Source organism: Vanacampus margaritifer, chromosome 13 (assembly GCF_051991255.1).
Source record: "Vanacampus margaritifer isolate UIUO_Vmar chromosome 13, RoL_Vmar_1.0, whole genome shotgun sequence".
In the NCBI taxonomy this organism is placed as follows: domain Eukaryota; kingdom Metazoa; phylum Chordata; class Actinopteri; order Syngnathiformes; family Syngnathidae; genus Vanacampus; species Vanacampus margaritifer.
This window is the reverse complement of record NC_135444.1, coordinates 7,385,145-7,405,118: the sequence shown is the minus strand read 5'-3', so window position 1 is coordinate 7,405,118 and position 19,974 is coordinate 7,385,145. Positions and strand designations below refer to the sequence as shown.

Genomic DNA, 19,974 nt, shown 5'->3' with positions numbered 1-19,974 from the left:
AGTCGAGGGTGTGCATATTTATTAGGGGTGTGCCCAAAAAAATCGATTCTCATAAGAATCGCGATTCTCATTTAGTACGATTCAGAATCGATTTTAAATGTCCCAAAATCGATTTTATTTAAATTATTTTATACTGTCTTCCCTTTGTTTGTGTGTGCCTTTATTGGGAGCACTGTTCATGTTGTACTCGATTTGGCCACTTAGGGGCAGTGTGGTTCCACACGGTCTGATACACTTAAATTGTAGCCACATTAGAGAGTAGAAGGAAAAAGGCACGATCAAGTTATTCCAATAAAAGTTGTTTTTTTGCAGCGTGGAGCCGTTCTTTTGAGTGATAAAAGTGCCGGGAGTAGCGCACTAATTAGCATTAGCGAGTCCGACTGGAGTAGATCATTACGATTCCATGCACATCTATAAATTGAAGCAAAAACCATTGTCAATCAAATCATTTAAAATCAAAAATCGTTCTTAACCGAAACTCGATTCGGAATCGAATCGCAGAGCCAAAAATCGGAATAGAATCGTGACACAGTCAAAGATTCCCACCCCTAATATTTATGCCACCAAGTTATTGTACATTATATAGTTTTATTTTTCCCCTTAAAATTTTTGTGATTGAGCTCTACATGTCACATCACAGGTCACAAAAATTGTGAAGCGTTGCGAGCTTTCTTTTATTTCACAAATCTGACATTTGAACAGGGGTGTGCAGACTTTTTATATCCACTGTACGGTAATAAGCATACAAATCAATAACAGTACAAGCTTTATGTATAACATCAAGTCAATTTTTCTTTGTTAGAGAAAGTCCCAAAATAAAAGCTTCCACATTTTTTTTTTTATTCGGTTCCAAATGTTGATCTATGTTCACTTTTTGCCCTCATCAATTTTCTTAAGTGACACGCATTGCATTGAAGTGTTTTCTTTTCTCACTCCCCACACTCTTCACCCTCCTCATCCCACATGACCGTTGTTAACGTGTTACTCTTCACACACACACACACACACACACACACACACACACACACACACACACACACACACACACGCACACACACACACACACACACACACACACACACACACACACACACACACGCTCCTGTCTGATTTGATGAGAGGCAGCAAATTACAGAGTGCATGGTGAAGCTGCATTCCTTCTCTCGACGCCCTGAGCTGTGAGCAGATAAAAACCCACATACAATTGTTGGACAGCCCAAATTAAGTCAGTGAAAACCAAAAAAATGTTTTAGTACACACAAAAATGTGCATTCAAAAAAGCCTTCGACAAGTAGTTTCATTTAGCTCATCTGTGGATGTTACTGGTCATGGGTATCCCATTTGTTTATTTTGGGGATTGATGCAGAAGAAAAGTGCACTACTTGGTTATGACCAGCAGAGGCGCTGCTGATTCTTTCTCTTTATTGCGTGATTCATTAAATGCGCATTAAAAAAAAACGGTCACAAACTTGATTGCTCAACCGCTGCGGAAGCTGATCTACCGAATGAGTCTACCAAATACGCTAAATTGTCACACAGTTAATTTTGTGCATTGTGTGACTGAAGAGTATACGCAAATCGAGATGAACTGTATCGTCTTATTTTGCATATTTAAGTGCACCTGCCTGTCAGATGCTGTCAATTGTATTTGCTTGCATCTGGGGCACAGTGACAGTTGTCTGCTGTTGGCCTCTTCCAGAGCAGTTTTTCGGGTGTGCTGTCCCAAGTTTTTAACCGCAGTGTGATGCAGAATGGGCCCTCGGGACGAGATAAATCTGACAAGACATGTTTGTTTGTTTGAATGTGATTGCTGAATTGTGATTTATTTTCTGGAACTCAGTCATTTGTCTTCCACTAACACTTCCAATTCCATCACTTCAAAATTCATCTTGCTCTTGTGGTGCGCTCACACAATTTCCATGGTGAAAAAAACAATCAGTGCTACTTAAAGCAAAGAAATCCATCATTATTGATTACCATTCAGAGATATTTTGTCAAATGCCATCCCTATTGTTGTTGGTATCGTTTTCCTTTCATGTCATATCCATGTTACACTAGAAATAACATCAGGATGTGACCTTGCTTGTCATATCAATATATCAGGCCAAAAGTTTGGACACACCTTATCATGCAATGCATTTTTTTTTCATGACTATTTACATTGCCGATTCTCACTGAAGGCATCAAAACTATGAATGAACACGAGGAAAAATGTACTTAACAAAAAAGGTGAAATAACTGAAAACATGTTTTATATTCCATTTTTTTCCCAAAATAGTCACTCTTTGCTCTGATGATTTTTTTTTTTGGGCACATTCTTGGCCTTCCCTCGATGAGCTTCAAGACCTGAAATGGTTTTCTGACAGCATTGAAAGAGTTCCCAAAGGTAAGAATGCCAAGAGTGTGCAAAGCAGTCATCAGGGCAAAAGCGGGCTATTTTGAAGAAACTAGAATCGAATTTTGGGGAAATTTTTTTGGGGTTAATACATAACTCCACATGTTCATTGTTAGTTAATCTACAATATAAATAGTAATGAGAATAAAGCAATTGACACATTGAATGAGGTGTGTCTAAACTTTTGGCCTGTACTGTATATCCAATCCATATATGTTCCAATTTTGTTGTTCTTGCCATTATGGCATGCTTAGTCGTGTGCACCAAAGTCTTCATACTTTGCACTACAAACATGCATTGGTAACAAGTAAGAGTTCTACAACAACAAATGCCCTATTATATAGACCATAAAGAGAACCTATTGATGCAGGTTGATATTTTTCCCTCTCAGGCGGTGTAGGAACATGTGACGGGCGGCGCAGTCCAATAATGTCCTCACAGAAATAGAAACCGGAGAAAATGAGAACACACTGGGTCATCCAAATTTTCACTGAAGAGGAAATGTACCGTCGTTTCGGTTCTCGGGATCATGTTTTGCACCAATGACCTCATTTCCCCACGCCGCCCCATTTTCCCGAAAAAGACACGTCAGGGCAAAAGAGCGACCCTGGCAAGGGGGCGGAGGGACTAAAAGCTGAACAGGCAAACACTTTGACCACTTTACATGAGAAAACACTCACGCACTAATCTGCACACAAATAACGTTCAATCTAAAACATGAATTTAAATATTTCAACAATAAAAGGCCTTCTTGTTATCCGCGTGCCGGTCAAGAGCTTCAGCGTGAAAATAATTCAGTTCTGTACTCATGTTATCCCAATTGTAATCCCCTGATCTGAAATTCATTGGAAGGAGATTCAACTTCTATAAGGGCCTCATGCTGCTTCCTGTCAGGAAGGACACTTTTCCCCTAATAAATCCCACTCATATACCGCCGCCCACCCTTGCGTGCCCCTGCAGGAGACCTGCCATTGTCTCCCAGTAGGACTCAGGGTGGAAATGGTGGAGTGTTTGGGAGGGAGAGGAGGAGGGGGCAGGAAGCCCATCAGGCCGTCCTGAAAGCTGCTTCCTGAAGGCAGCAGGAAAACACTGCAAAAAAAGACAAGCAAACCACTCAGCGCTGAACAAATAGAGCCAGCATGACCACAACACACACCGTCATGAAACAGAGGTCGCGGGAAGTTCTACTTCATCCCCGATGACCACCGGAGGCGGTGCCTAACCATCAGGCTTGGGGAGTAACGGAATACATGTACCACTGTTACGTAATCAGATTTTAAAAAATGTAACTGTATTCCATTACAGTTACAGGGAAAAAAACATGTAATCAGATTACAGGTACATTTATTAAAAATAGGGATTACTTCGAGGGATTACAATTTCTACGATGAGAGAGAGTGCGAAAGAGGGCGAGAGAGACAGAGTGAGAGAGAGCGCGTTCACTCCAGCACGAGTGGGACCGTTGCTACATGTCGGGGAGGTGGGGACGAACGAGCTGACTAGTCGTGTCCTCCACTCGCGGGCAGTTTGAAAAAGCTTCACGGACGGGAGGAGGAAATGGCATTCACTGGAATTTACTCGGAGCGAAAGTTTGAGCTGAGAGTCCAGCGGCATGCTACGCGCTGTAGCTTCTTGCTAGCTAGCCCGCTAGCCTACAACCATAATGTGAGTTGCACCTTCCAAACAAATCTTCCTTCCACCAATTCACAATTTAAACATCATACACAACATATACACGGCTAAACTTGTGACTGGGATAAAAATTCATTTTGCAGTTGATGTCACATCTATCTGTTTGTCTGTCTATCTAACTGTGAGGTGTCGTTGCTTTCAGTGACAGTTTGAAAAAAGCATATGGCCTTCAATCAATCAATTAATAGCCTACAAGCTTTTTAATTTTACTTTAACTTTAATTTTAATTTTTACTATTTGTAGGCTGCCCGGGTCCCTATCACCCGCAAATATTCTATAAAATATATACTGTAGTGATATTTATTTTTATTTTGTCTTCATGAGCATACTGAATAGTGGAGTAATCCAAAAGTACTTCAGTTACATTACTTTAATATTATGGTACTTGGATTACGTTACTAACTACATTTTTTAGCAGGTAGCTTGTAACTATAACGGATTACATTTGAAAAGTAATCCTCCCACCCCTGCTAACGATGGCTCGTCATCACAGTGTTGACTCCACCGTCACTTCTGTCTATTTACAATCCACATTTTAAAACAAGGAGCTACTTCCTGCCTCAATCACATCCTTCCACGACAGTCAGGTTGACTTGAAACGGTGCACGCGGCCCTCCCTTTTCCTTCCAGATTGTCCAGCAAGCACAATCGAGCGCATTGTGACACCACAATGAAGCTTTATGCCTCTTTGGTGGCGACACTCTCGCTGTGTTTTGTGAGGCCTCGTTGTTTTCCTTCATAGCAGAAGCTCTGTTCGTTCCCTCACAACTGTGTCCAGGTTCATAATGTCGCACGGTCGATCTAATAAAGTTGACCAGTGTTTGGTGAGATTGTTTGAGAACCAGCTGGACACAAGTTCGATTATTCTATGGGTGTTTTCAAATGTGAAGCGAAGCTAACGTGTGTATTCCAAGTGTCTCACAGAAGTGAGTACATCATCACATCATCTTTTCATGTGAGAACGTTGAAGAAATTGCACTTTGCTGCTACCGATGAGATGCAGATGTGAATGAGAATATAGGAAAGAATTTAACAGTTAAAGCCCCTTTTAAAGGGGGAAGTCAGCCCCAAAAAACATTCTTGGCAATAATGTGTTCTATGCAGTCTAAATACGCTATTCTGGTTAATATTGCGTTAGTGGAATATGAGTTTTTATCACTATCAAAAGGCGGCCATTTTGCCATCAAGTGAAAATGACATCAGAGTTGCTCAGGTCTCAGGTAACAACCAATCACAGCTCAGCTTCAGAAAACAGGTGAGCTGTGATTAGCCTGACCCTGAGCAACTGTGATGTCATCTTCAGTCGACCACAAGTGGCAAAATGCCACCCCGTGAGATGGATAAAAATGGCTGGATTGTTCTGCATAACTCATATTACACAAATGTAATATTAACTCATTCACTGCCATTGACGACTATAGACGTCAAAAATTCATGTGAACTATTTCTATTAATTTAACTTTTTTTTTCATTTCATTAAATTTTTTTATGAAAACCTAGATTTTTTTATTGTACATTTATAACATATAAAATTATCATGTGATTAATTACGATTAAACGCCCCTTATTTTTATTTTTTTTAATTAGGCCCGTCAGGCGATTACATTTTTTAATTGTAATTAATCACATGACCTCACTTGTTAGCATACAATTAATCACAAATTGTATCTGTTCTAAATTTACAATATTTTTTTTCCTAGGTTTTCATACTCTTAGCAAATTTTATTGTCAAGAAGTGTTGAAGGTTGACTTCCACTTAAATGGATTTATCGTATGAATTGCTATGACAACTGTGTGATTGACATACACATGGCAAAAAAAAAATAACGGGATGCTGAGACAGGATCTGAGTAATATCCGGACAAAACAATGAGGTCAGCGAAATCTTCTGGGACGTGAGACCCAAGGCTCAAAAACAGGACTGTCCCGGCCAAAACGGGACGTCTGGTCAGCCTAGTTATAACTTATCATTCTCACACTCTCTCAGTGGTCACTTTGTTCAAATTGATGTGTTGGGGCTTGTTTTGGCTCCGACTCTGATTTTTGCAGAAAAAGTCAAATATTTGAGGACATGCAAGAAATGCATGAGTAATAAGTTCCCCACCCCAAACGAGCTGTTTGATTCTAGCAAAATATTTCCCAATGTGCTAAGAATGAAAATACGTAGTATTACAAGGAAGGAAACTATAATTGTGTTGGTGTGAATGAAGAAAAAGATTCCAGCGTCAGCATTGCGTGTGAAGTCGCAACACTCCCAAAAATGTATTACCACAGGAACCAAAGCTGTGACAAGACGCAAATTATTCCCCAGAATAGCAACATTTTGTCTGTCATTTTGAGAACAATGGCGTTCCTGGCATCGTTTTTCATCCAAAAAGGCCCCAAAGAGCTCACAGTTTGCATCTCAGTAGCAACATTCAGTCAGACAGCTAAAGACGTCCCGACGCTGGAAGTGTCTCTGAAGCAAAGCAGGCCTCACAAAAACGAGTTTTCCCAAATACATCATCGCTGATGTCACATTGCGTTTTGGAACAAGCACACCTGGTTCTCCCTTTTTCACACGCTTTGTTCTTCAGAACAAGTGAAATTGAAATCGTTGGTGGTTGTTTTCTCTCATTTCCACTCCTCTTTCGTTCTTTTGTGTTTTCTAACAAGCACACACCGAAAGTCAAACGTCTTGCGTTGACCTCGTTGAGTCTTCTTCACAACAGTAGCAAGCGCATCCTCCAGATGTTTGCATCTTACATCCACGGAAACGGACCAGATGGCAGCAGCGTTTTTTGGATCAGAAACAACAGAAATATGTTATTTCCGTCACGTGCAACAATTATAGCACGGCAGCACATCTTTGATGCTGGCATAATGACAAGGTACAGTGTGGAGACATCCCAAATACACACCTTTGTCACTGTGGAGATGCTCTCAGTAGAAAGAAAAAAAAAGATGTGCTTTGTAATTCAGTTTCCCAGAATGGACTAATTCAGTTACCGTCTAATTGGTGTTCTCTGTCACTAACGTCAGATAATATATTCGGCTGTTTAACAAGTTGATCTTTTTAGCTCGTTTCAGCAGACTACAATCTGTGAGGGATTTCTCTCAATGGTGTTGACACTCAACAGTTTGCCGCAAACATCAAGGTTGCTGAGCAGACTAAACAAACGCAGCCAGAAAGAAAGCAAATGTTACCTTCTCTCATTTTGTTGTCTTTTCCTTTGTCACGGACATCCAGTATGAGCACGCCATGGCAAAATTATGTCAGAGCTTTTACACACACAAAAAAAAGTCTTCTTTTTTTTTTTTTATGAGAATGCTCGAGTTGGCTTTAGGTTCTTTGACGTAGCGCTGTTAACACCTAGTTCGGCCTTCTGTAATGACATCATAGGGCAGGGGAAATTTTCCACAAGGAGCCAATGAATAGGAGCGTTCTCTGTAGGCAAAAATTGAAAAACTGCACTCATGTTACCCCAATCAAATATTCTCAAAATTATGTTTTGGAGCATGTTTCAATGGTTGCTATCCTCGCATTCCTTCGCGAAAAACATAGGTTTTTATTTCCAGTCATATTCTCTTCACTTGTGTTAGAAATGATCTCGCTTACTGCCGTTAAAAAAAGTGAAAACAGAAAGATGACGTGAAAAAGCGAATGCCATATGTACTGATCCTCACCTTGCAAAAAATGACGTCCAGATGTTAAAGTAACATTCAGGTCATTACATCCTCCACCCATCCATTTTCCATTCCGTTTGTCCTGCTGTTCAGGGTTGCGGGGAGCTGGAGCATGTCCCAGACAACAAGGATAAAAGGCGGACCACGTCTGTACTAATCACCAATCCAGGTAATAAAACGAAAATCGAATTTTAGAACTTCATACAAGTAGTTGTTTAGAATGTGCTAGATCAGTGGTCACCAACCTGCTGGCCATGGGCACAATCAGACGACGTCATGGAGCTAAAATTACCATGACGATAAAATAGCTCCTCGAAATAGCTCAATCCCTCACCTGAAGTCCGTCCAAAGACTATTACACACGCATCAGTCAGCCAACATGCTCCTGCAGTCCCATCAACATGAGCGCCGCCGTTTATTTTTATACTCGCCAATATAGTTAACTGTCAGACAGTTGTAAATACTTCTAAAGTATGTTGTACCTCAAAATACATCCCAATTTCCCAACAACGACAACAGCATGGCTGACTCTTACTGTATTGTAATGACCTTGGCCACAGAGTCCATATTGTTCTGTTTTTTTTTTTTTTGGGGTACAATTTCACTGTCGAAAACATTATAAAGGTCACTGTCCAGTGAAAAACACTTGTCAATTTGTAGGGATGTGAATTGCCTAGTTAGTACCTGGCGATTCGATCCGTATCACGATTCATAGATCACGATTCGATTCAATACCGATTAATCCTGATACAAATCTATAAATTGATTATTGCGATTTTTTTAAGACTCAAATTTTGAAAATACTAATAACTTGTACATGTACACTGTAAGATTTGTCCGAAAATGTATTCATCTGAAACTTTAGACTTATAACTGTGAGCCACTTTATTTAACAAACAATCCGTTTCATGTTTGAACAGCATTGAAATCAAATATTAAGGCTTAATGTTCCACTAATATAACATTCTTCCATGCTTAAAGTGTGAACCCTAACCCTAAGTAAGACGTTTAGTTGAATATTCCCATTAAAAAATGATGTTTAAAAATCGATTTGACCGCATATCGAATCGATTTGAGAATTGCGTGCTGTAACATCGCGATATATTGCAGAATCGATTTTTTTTAACACCCCTATCCATTTGTGTGTTTTTTTTTTGTTTGTTTTTTACATTTTTGGGACGTCTGCATTCAATATAAATATATACATAAATGTTAAACACACACACACAAATGGATATAAGTGTTTTTCATAGGACAGCAACAATAAGCAGCCCTATTAAAAAATCTTCAAATAGCATTAGCACACACTAGCACACAAACGGCCAAACAAGACTTTCCTCTGGGTAATAAGAAAATAAATCTGCAGCCCGGCCATCGCTTTCTCCAAACATCGATGTGTCCCTCATTACTGCTAACAAGAGGCTAAACACAATTGGAATTCCACAACTCTCCAAAGCGATTTAATTCACTCAAATCGTAACAGAATTGGAATGCCACAGAAAAGGCTCAAAACAAATTCCATTTATTCCAAGCCTGTGGTAAAACTGTATCTGGTGTCGCTAAATTAAAATTCAATGTGAAGAAAATTGCCTTCAGACAAATCATCTTCGTGATTCCGCTATTCATATTTTGGGATCAACAACATCAACCAGATAACAAAGAATAACAAAATCAAACTACGTATTTTGGGGTTTTCAGAAAACGGCTTGAACATTTAGTGACATCAGCCTGGGCACTCGTAAATAATAGGGTGTAATCTCCATATTTAGACCACCACATCCTCCACTGCTGCCCAGTTCTACTGTTGAATATTTATGCTGCTGCTGTTTGTCCCACACTGTACGCATTAACTGTGTTCTTCCTGGAGCCATTGTTTTAAAAAAATGTAGTGATTAATCAAAACATCAAAGGGCTATTCTGTTACTTCTGAGGATGTGGCTTTGAGCTATTAGTTTCATTAATCGGACGTTGAGAATCATTTTTACACAATCATAAAACCAAAAGTTTTTCCACTTTATTGCAGTGTCACTATTCTGCTAAAAAAAAAAAACACACACACACACACAGACATAGAAATGGGGGAACAAGTTAGCCAACATTATTTGTAGCACCAGAGTCACGACAGCGTCTGCGTGACCAGTGAATGCCGGAATGGCGGGACAGGCGTGTGAAGTTACAGGCTCGATACTCACTTATCCCACACTCACTGTCACTGGTTGTAAAAGGACACACAGTTCTAATATCGGATGTTTTGTTCCGGCTCTAATAGCCTCCGCACTCTTCGTTAAACCATGACTTGGTAGCTAGGCTAAGTGAAAATCAGCCATTTTGAAGTATTGCTGATATCACACCATCATGTCAAAGCCAAATGGTAGCAGAGATGCAGTGTTAGCACAGATTAACATTAGCTAACAGTGTTATTAGCATTAGCTTCGTATAGCAACCACATAAAAAAAAAATATAAACATCGAGTTAGGGGCTATATGGTTTTGGAAATGTGTGCTGTCAAAGGTTATTTTAGTTAACTAAAATGAAGGATAAAACTAAAATTCAAAAAACAATTTCTTTTTTAACGAAATAAAATAAAAACGATAATGCTTTTTAAACAACGAAAACTAACTGAAACTACATGTTATGTTTACATAACTAACTAAAACTAACTATAATTATAGTAAAAATGTCCTTCGTTTTAGTCTTTGGTAAATTAATTTAACGCATGAGCCTTTGGGGATGATTTTAAATGTGATTTTAAGTTGATTTATTTGTGATATTAACCGGAATAAGGACGTTTGAAAGTGTGTCACACAAAAGTGATGTCATCTAGCAGCAGCCAATAGAAAAGCACCTTTAGATGACGTTGCTCCTATGGTGTTTTGTAAATAGTGCGCACAAGTTATACACTTTTTTTAAAACTAAGACTAATACTGAAACTAAACTAAAATTAAGCATTTTTGAAATAACTAAAAGAACAGATATAAAATATGTGATTAATCGTGAGTTAACTAGTGAATTGCGATTAATTACGATTAAAAATGGTAAGGCCTGACGCCCCTAATTTTTTTATATTTTCTTTAAAAAAAAGAAAGAAAAGATGATTAAAAATTGGAAAACAATTATTACAATTATTATTTATTTTATTAAAAAGGAGTGTCAGGTGTTTAAGAATTTTAATCGTAATTAATCGCATGACTTCACTGGTTAACTCACGATTAATCACAAATTGTATATCTGTTCTAAATGTACAAAAAAAATTCTAGGTTTTCATACTCTTGTTAACAAAAGTGGGAAAAAATGTTAAACTAATAGAAATAGTTTAAATGAATTTATAACGTCTATAGCCATCAATGGCAGTGAATGAGTTAAGACTCTTAGGAACTGTTTTGAATGCAAAAATATCAAACCATGAGAGAACCTGCTAACGAAGAAATGCAGGCAAACTAACACAAATATTGCATTCCACATACTGTATTAGTTTAACTTTGCAGGAGGCCTGCAGCCATTACAGGTAATAAACGTGGCAAACGCATGCTCTGGAGTTCAGCCTTTCTTACCTCATGTGACAGCATTTGCACTGGACGGCTGATAACATTAACTCATAATAGGGCTAAAAATGGAAATCAGCGGTATGCATTGCATGACCACAGAGCTAAATTTAATAGCGTCTGATTAAATGATTAAACGAACTCGGCTGCAGACACAAAAGGAGCGCGCTTATGGAGCGGTGTTTGTCTGTGTAGAACCAGAGAGTTCCTCTGGCCTCCTGACAAGTCTGACTAAACTTACACAGCGTCTATTTGAGGCGCCGCAGCAGCAAGTCAAAGCTCAAGACAGTTGCATAAAGACGCCCGAGGGAACAGCACAATGTTGTTAGCAACATTGTGGTTGAAGGACAGCTCCAGCACGTTTCCGCATTTGGGCGAGATGCAGGGTATGCCCTGGACTGGTCGCCAGTCAATCAGAGGGCACATTATAAACACCAATTCACGCTCACATTTACACCTAGGTGCAATCTAGATTGTGTTTGACCTTAGAGGTATGTTAGGCACCGTCTCTGGTGGTCGGCAGGGATGAAATAGAACCCACTAGTCACTAACTCCTCACAGGTACCTTCAGGACATTCAAAGTGAAGAACCAACAATCCACTGGTCCATTTTATGTCACTCAGGGTAAGTGAACTCATCACACAGTAAACAACAAATCACAACAATTGTCCATTTCTAAGTGTAGCAATAGGGTGCACAAATCCTGCACTGTTTATTCTGATGGCCTGATAAAAAAAACAACACACAATCCTGAGGTCACCAAAACAGGCACACTCTCAATGGTGATTTATTTTGGGTCACACCCTTTCCCCCCTCTTACTGTGTAAACACTCGAACACCAGAACTAATGAGGACATTGTGACATTTACATTATTCAAGACCAGAAAGAAACATGGAGATTGAATATACTTTGCAGAGGGGCTGCGGCAACATCATTTGCAGTGGATGATGTTACCGTTTAGGTGCGAGATATATTTTTACATTTGCTTCTCACTTCCAGAATTCCAAAATCAGGAAGCTGCCATCAGATCCCTAAGATGTTGACGTGCGTAGTATGGATATGATGAGATTTGCTTGCAATTGCAGAATAACCCAATCAAATGCAATGATATTGTTGCCGAATATGTAACAATCAAACTATTGACATGGTAACAACAATTTAGCTGCAGCATCACATATGTCAGACTCAGCAAGCAACCAACACTTCTGTCAATAGAAGTAAGTAAGAATCAGGGGTGGGGGGTTTCACATGTTTGTTGAGTGAAACCATCTGAGGAAAACAAGCTCATAAATAATTAGTACATTTCCAAAGAACCAAAGAATTAATTTCAAAGTGGTAAATTAATTTAGCGTTAAAACAAGAAAGACCAAGAGAAGACTATTAGAATTTTGGTCATTCCCGTCCATATTTCATTTGCACTGATTTTGGATTGAGATTTGGTGAGGATGGTAAACAAAACAACGCAACCAATGGAGACAAGATGATGTTTACATTAATACATTTTTGAAAAGTCAGTAATGATTGTCATAAATATTGCGAGCAGGAATGTGAAGCATTAACATAAAAAAATAAGCGTAAATAGTTTAACACAAGAAACGTTTTGTTCCAGTAGTCAGAACCATAACACGTAAGTGAAGTTTCTAATTCGAGCGAACAGAATGTAAATCAGGCAGCCAATTAATCAGCTGGCGTATCGATATGTGCTAATCGACCCCGCGCCTCTTCCTTACCTTCTGACTTGTCTCCGGGGCCGAGACGTCACACTGGGACTGCTCATGCCTCTCGAAAAAGCAAGGAACGTTTTTTCGGGAGGGGAAAAGAAAGAGAACTCCCATGCCCCTTAAAAGTTCAAGAGAAGTGTCCATTGATGCAAGAGAGAGAGCGGTTCCGATTTGGACTTTCAAAATAAAATAGCCAACGCTTATAGAAAAGGGGGGGAAGATTGTCGTTGGTGATGATGATTAGCCCGCACTTTCAGGTTTTAACCAAAAATAGTTTACATTTATTTTCACGAATTCAAAACATTGTGATCAGTTGGCTTTGTGTCACTGTTCATGTTCACCTTTGCTGGGTGCACTGCATGGACGTTTATATTCTATTTGTGGGTGTGTTACAGCACCTCTAAATTTAATCCTAGCCCCCAAGTCCCCAAAATTTAAGAGATTATTAGTTATTTTTTTAATGTGTCCTTTGTAAACAAGCTAGGGAGTGTATTAATATACAGTACAGTACTTTGTTGAAACGTAATACAGTACATTAGCAACAAAAATGGTTTGTTCACACTATCCTCCCACCTCTCCCAGATCGATTTATTAGTACACATCTGTACTAATAAAAAATATTATGTGGAACTTTTCTTGCTTTCTACCACCCACTGCCTTACCAACAGCTAATATTCTCAAAGTTAAAACTCTATTATCATTACCACCCTCATTTTTTTCAGAATTTATTTTGAGCTCACTGTTTATATTGTTAGGTACGAGTTAGCAATTCTCAAACAAAACAAAAAAAAGTGTAGTTCAGATTGTGGCTGGTATTGTAGCGCATGACCAAACCATAGGGTTTGTAGAGCTCGTGGTTGTGTCCATTGCAGTGAGAGGCTTTATCCCCAAATAATTTGAGAAAATGTGCAGCTCACAATTAGCAATTTAATTAATTGGTGGCCCTTGCTCGTAATTTTCCGTAATTTTAATTTTCCGAGTCCTGACTTATGAACAGAATTGTTGGAACAAAATAACTAAGTCACAAAAACCCTGGGCTTTGGACTTACACTATCACGTATAAACCTAATACTATACGCATTATAACATTATATTATAACAGCATGTAGCAATTGCGCCACAAACACCAGTTGGAGCAAATAGGAACTATTTATCTAGTAACATAAACTCTTTTAAAATTCCTAAATCACTATAGATGCTGATTATTTCGATGTATTCAGTGTGCTGATCGCTACAGATGTGTTTTGTTAGACCAACTTTGCTGGACAATTCTGAACATCCGGGCGGCCCCTTCTGATATTTCCACAATGCACCGCCACTTACACGGTGAAAACGAATGGCGTATTGTATTGCTTTTGCCTTTGAGTGCCTCTTCTAGGCTGTTTAGGTCATCTAACGCTAGACCAGGGGTAGGCAAGTTCGGTCCTAGAGTGCCGCAGTCCTGCATGTTTTTGTTGTCTCCCTCCTCGAACACAGCTGAGAGGCTCCTGAAGAACGTAATTATGAGCTGATTTGAAACACCTGGGTTGGAGGCAGGAGACACAGAAAACATGCAGGACTGCAGCTCTCTAGGACCGAACTTGCCTATCCCTGCGTTAGACCAATTACATCAAATTTATGTTCAAATCATGTGCACATAAACTTGTGTTTAACTCTGAGCAACCAATCAGGGGACGAAAAAAAAGGCTGACGTCATTGAGGGCCAGTTCGCTGGCCACGGCTGGCCTTTTGAGGACAAAATTGAAATCGCATTTGTTAAATAAAATAAAAATGTATAAAGTAAAAAAAATAATAAAAAAAAGCCCTTTAATTGAATTAAACAACTTTATTCCAGACCCTTTAAGAACAGTATTATGGGGGATAGAGTGTTGCAGTGCCGCACTTTGGCGCATGGAGGCGGTGTCGGTCCATGGGGTGAATGGCAGCAGCGGAGCTTGCTTTCAGCGCACTGTATGTCAGTTCACATTCCTTTGCGCGCTGCATTGTTGTCATTGCTGCAGCAGGGGGAGCTAATGCTTTATGCTTAGAGTTTTGAGTCTGAAGACAAAATTCATACGCATTCTCGTCAAGAAATACAGTACTTGTATTCACTTAGTGGATTTACGCCAAATAGAAAAGGAAAAAATGTTTAAACTACACTTTCATTTACTTATGGCATATAGTTAATAATAGCGATACAGGTTGAGGATGTGACGTCAATCATCTAACAGTGACATCAAAGGGAAGAGAAGTCATTGCTCAAAGCTTAGACGTAGAAAACGTGCAACATGCAGTCAGCATTATCATGGAGGGCCAGAGATTAAGCTCAATAATCGAACTAACAATAGATACAAGTAGGCCTACAAATCACGGTAAGCATCAGATTTGTCTGTTATGCAATATTTGTGCAAAGAAAATGGATATTTGAGACTGAATTGTGTCACAAGGAAATAAAATGAGAACATAAAAACAATTAATCTGGAGTCAGTGAGTCAACCACAGCACTCCCATCCCCAATCAATGGACTTTATTGTCTCCATAGTGACTCAAACTGCGCATGCGTGACTTTGACTGCAAACTCGTCCAAAAGGAAATCTTGGCTCTCCTGTGGCTTTCAGATGAACAACAATACAGGGTTTTGGCAGGTCACTGTGACCTAGCCGAAATAAGAGGACATCCTATAAAGTCATCAGAGACGAACACCCTCAAAACACAAAGTACAGGCAAATGAAGGCTACAACATTTTAATCCCTCAATAGAATACATTTTGAACACAATACGTTTAAGTCTCAGATTTGTATCTGCATTTGGAAGAGGCCCAACTCCTATCTGACTCCATTAGTTTGTTTCTCTTGACATTGCCATTATACTTACCTGAATTGCGCCACTTGAGAGCAAATATAAAAACGAACAAAAAAGTAATAATGTGACTTGAACCATGTCTGAATTCAGCTTTCATGCAAGAACTCTCGAATTCTAGCTCACCTGTTTTTCTGAAGCTGAGCTGTGATTGGTTGTTACCGGAGAGTTGAGCAGCTGTGATGTCGTCTTCAGTCGACAGCAAGAGGCAAAATGGCCGCCCCCTGAGATGGCTAAAAATGGCTGGATTTTGCTACATAACTCATATTCCACAAATGTAATATTAATCAGAACGTCATGTTTAGACTAGTGATGTTGTCACATATAACATATTATTGTCAAGAAATGTTTAAAGGTTGACTTCCCATTTAACTCATTCACTGCCATTGTCGGCTATAGACGTCAAAAAATCATTTGAACTCTTTCTATTAGTTTTTGTTAACAAGAGTATGAAACCTAGAATGTTTTTCGCACATTTAGAAGTTATAAAATTTGTGATTAATCGTGAGTTAACTTGTGAAGTCATGCGATTAATTATGATTAAAAAAAAAATCACCTGACGCACCTCATTTTTAAGAATGTTTTCCCTTTTTTTTAATAAATTGTAATTATTATTTTTAAATTTTTTAATAATCTTTTTTTTAAAGAAAAAATTAGGAACGTAGTTTTGTAGGCTTCAGAATAAAATTCATTGTGCTGCTACCATGAGTTGCGTCATCAATAAAGACTAGTGAGCCCGATGCAAGCGCAAGCCATGACATTACCTTCACCCTGCTTCAGATGATCTTGTGTGTCAAAAGCAAATCCTTTCTTTCACCATACGTTGGCCTGTAATCTACATTTTTCCTTTCTCTGGTAATCTGTAGTAGAGCATAGGTAAGTTTTAAGAAATTCAGCCACTTTGCCCAAAATCCGCTGGAAAATAACTTTTTGTCAAAACATATCAAGCAGAAAAGTGACTATGATTGCCTCCAACCTTTGCATTCGAGACGCCTATAGTAGCTAAAACAATTAGGAATGGTTTTTGATTGCAAAATGATAATCTATTAAGTGATATACAAAAACAACGTGAGTGACACAAACACACCAGAATGACGCGTCAGCCGTTAGTCGCTGTTCACATGACGACCTCGTCATCCTCGTCGTATTTCCAAGATTGCTGCTGTACTTTACAGACTTATCATGTTTGGCTGCTTATAAAAAGACATTCTGCTACATTTTCATGTTGGCTGAGTGATTCTGATAAGAATACCAAAGGCACTTTTGCGCAATACTGACCCAGGTCGACTAAATATTCCTTCAGTGATTCACAAGAAAGCAAAAATAAGTTCCAGCATGTTTCAGTTTATACACTGTTTGAGACAACACTATTGCATATACTGTATCTAAAGGTTATAAATACCGTGTCCTCCTATGTCCTCTTGAAAACAGATGATAAGCTTACAGTTTACAACAAGCTATTTCTTTTTCATGTTTGCTCAAATGAACTATACAGATGGAGGAAGTTTTCATTATCTTCCTCCTTAGTCCTCCTCAGGTCAACTTGACTTCTCGCCCACATGTTCAAACCCACAGTGACCCTGATTGACCACAACACACAAACACTGAGGCGCAGCCAAAATCCAGCACTATTTTAAGGTCATCGGCCAAGAGTTACTTTTGATTTATTTGCTATGTGACGTGTAACGTTTACCTGACTATTTACGTGTATCACCACACAAACCCTGCATGACACGTGCAAACTTTCCAGTCTGACCTTGCAAGTTGGAGGCCAAAACATGAGCAGATCTTTATCAGAACAATAAAATCACTCCCCCTGGCCCCTTCCCACCTGAGCGAGAGTGCTGATGTGTAAACACAATGAAGTTAGCACAATACCTGTCTGTCACCTCCAGGCGTGCATCAAAGTCCATGTGCGTTGGCAGCAAAACATGTTTTTACTTTCCTTCGACAGAGTCCAGTGGACAAATCAAGAAGAAGTCATAAACACCTTTATATTGGTTTCAAGGTCTTTAACAAGGGGAAGAAGCTTTAAAAAAACAAACAAACACTTGTTTACACAAAGCTCAAAAGTATTGTTTTATTTACTTCGTCAACTATAGCTTTTATACATAAATATTATTTTCATGATGGTGTAAAGTTTATTTTATGCTCATATGCTATTTTTCAGTACTTTAGAAAGTCATTTCTGTCGACATTCTAATTTTTATTATCTACATTTGAAAACTAATTTCGGTACTTTCTACTACTTTGTCAAAATAGGTTTAAGGTAAAAAAAATATATATATTAAAAATAAATAAATAAATAAAGAACTTAAGTCAGCCGCAGTTGACATTCTCTGTTATTGTAATGATCTGTATATTACTGGGTAGCCCATACGCGCCCGTGGAAGCTGTTGAAGCCACAGTGCGGCCATCTTACCCCTCGTATCTCGCGAGCAGACTATTGTATAAAATATTTAGTATGCGTACAAATTAGACATATACAGCTTGTAGGCTCTTAGTATAGGGTGGAGGTGGTCACTATTTATTTATTTATATTATTTATAAGACCCCCTTTTTCTTTTTATCGCTCAGTTAGACCCCAATATTAGATTTGGCAGAGGCATCTTTTGTTGAATTACAGTTATAATTCTTTAATAAAAAATACACAAGTTTCCTCAAGTAAACATCATTAAGCATATAATTTATGCATGGATTCAAGGCAAGTTGTAAAGTGTCTGAAGTCCTCTTGCTTATGTTTAACAAATTTAAAACATCATGAATCATGCTGTTTCTACTAAGTACTGTCTCAAATGTTCTCCAATTTCGATACTGTAAATGTATTGGATCGTATGCCGAGAAACGTTTCTTTTGAGTGGTAATATGGCGGCCTCACGGCTTCAAAAGTCTTGGCCTATTGGCTATCCAGTACAGATCAGTGTGTTATTGGCACTAGCTACAGCTAATTAGCATTAGCCAATGCTAATGTAGCATTTTCTTGGTAGTCTGCTCTCGTAGCATTTTTTCTTCTCAGTACAAGCACTATGTAAGATAAACTTTATAAAGTTAAATATATTTAAATAAAATATTTACATATATTTATCTTAAATATACAGTATTTAAGAAGGAACCAGTTTGGTGCATAGATAAGTTTTAGTCATCTTGCACCTGTGACTATGACAAATGTACAGTAACAGTTTTTAGATAATATGCAACATGCCATTGTCATGTCTGGGAAGATCTGGCTTTGGTTGAGGGCCCTGAGTGGGTTCCCGCCCTTCCGCGGGTTGACCAATCCGGGCCCTCAGCCACTTGTGCCTGGCCCCAGGTGTGGCTAGTTACCCAATTAGTGTGGGTGCATTTAGTTCCCGGGTGGTGATCAGTCCGTGTGGGATCATTGCCGCTTGTCACGGTCACCCCCGCAGTCTTGTCTGGCACTTTGATTTTGTATCTTTTCAGTTCCTAGTTTAGTTAGCATTAACCAGTACCCTGGTTAGTGCGTTCTGTAAAATAAAGCACGCCAGTCTCTCCTGCACTCCTGCTGTGGCTCTCCTGCCTCCCTGCATTTTGGGTCCTCCACCTCACACGCCGACAGACACCACGCCGCTCCGTGACCACACCGTGACAGCCATGTTATCTTACAGCAAATTGGGCGTTAAGTTCCATTGCATTCTATCTTAATGTCAGCTCTTCAGAATTCACACCCAATTCCTTCAGAAATACAGTAGTAATACATACGGAAACAGCTCGATTATGTATTAGAGCCAGCAAATGAAAGCATCCAGCAGGGCTTTTCAATCGTAACTTGAAGTTTGCCTATGCTCTTCTATGTACAGTATATTGAATTTTTGCATCCATTTATTAAAAATGTCCTCAGGTTGGAAAAGGACTGTAAGTTGATACATTTCTTAGTTTTATAGAAAAGGAATGTGCTTAAAACTATCTGTATTTTAAAAAAAAAATCTTTTTGCATCATTTATCCTTATCCTCATCAGGGTTGAGTTGAACCATTGCAACTCCTAATGAGAGATCAGCGTGTCTTCCCACATCCATCGGCTTTCTGGTTTCTAGGTAAAAGGTGAACGAAATTGTGTGAGGGAAGGACGGAACCCGGCTCGCAGCGGAGGTCATGGCCCA

At 39.0% G+C, this 19,974-nt stretch overlaps 1 protein-coding gene across 1 annotated transcript in view; it reads right to left on the bottom strand.

Annotated features, from left to right (window-relative positions):
• Nucleotides 1-13,159, bottom strand: part of kank3 (KN motif and ankyrin repeat domains 3) — a 31,026-nt gene extending 17,867 nt beyond the window's left edge. Inside the window, exon 1 of the mRNA XM_077585048.1 lies at nt 13,027-13,159. The gene's annotated coding sequence lies outside the window, so the exon portion shown is untranslated. The remainder of the gene's footprint in view (nt 1-13,026) is intronic.
• Nucleotides 13,160-19,974: the final 6,815 nt, after the last annotated feature.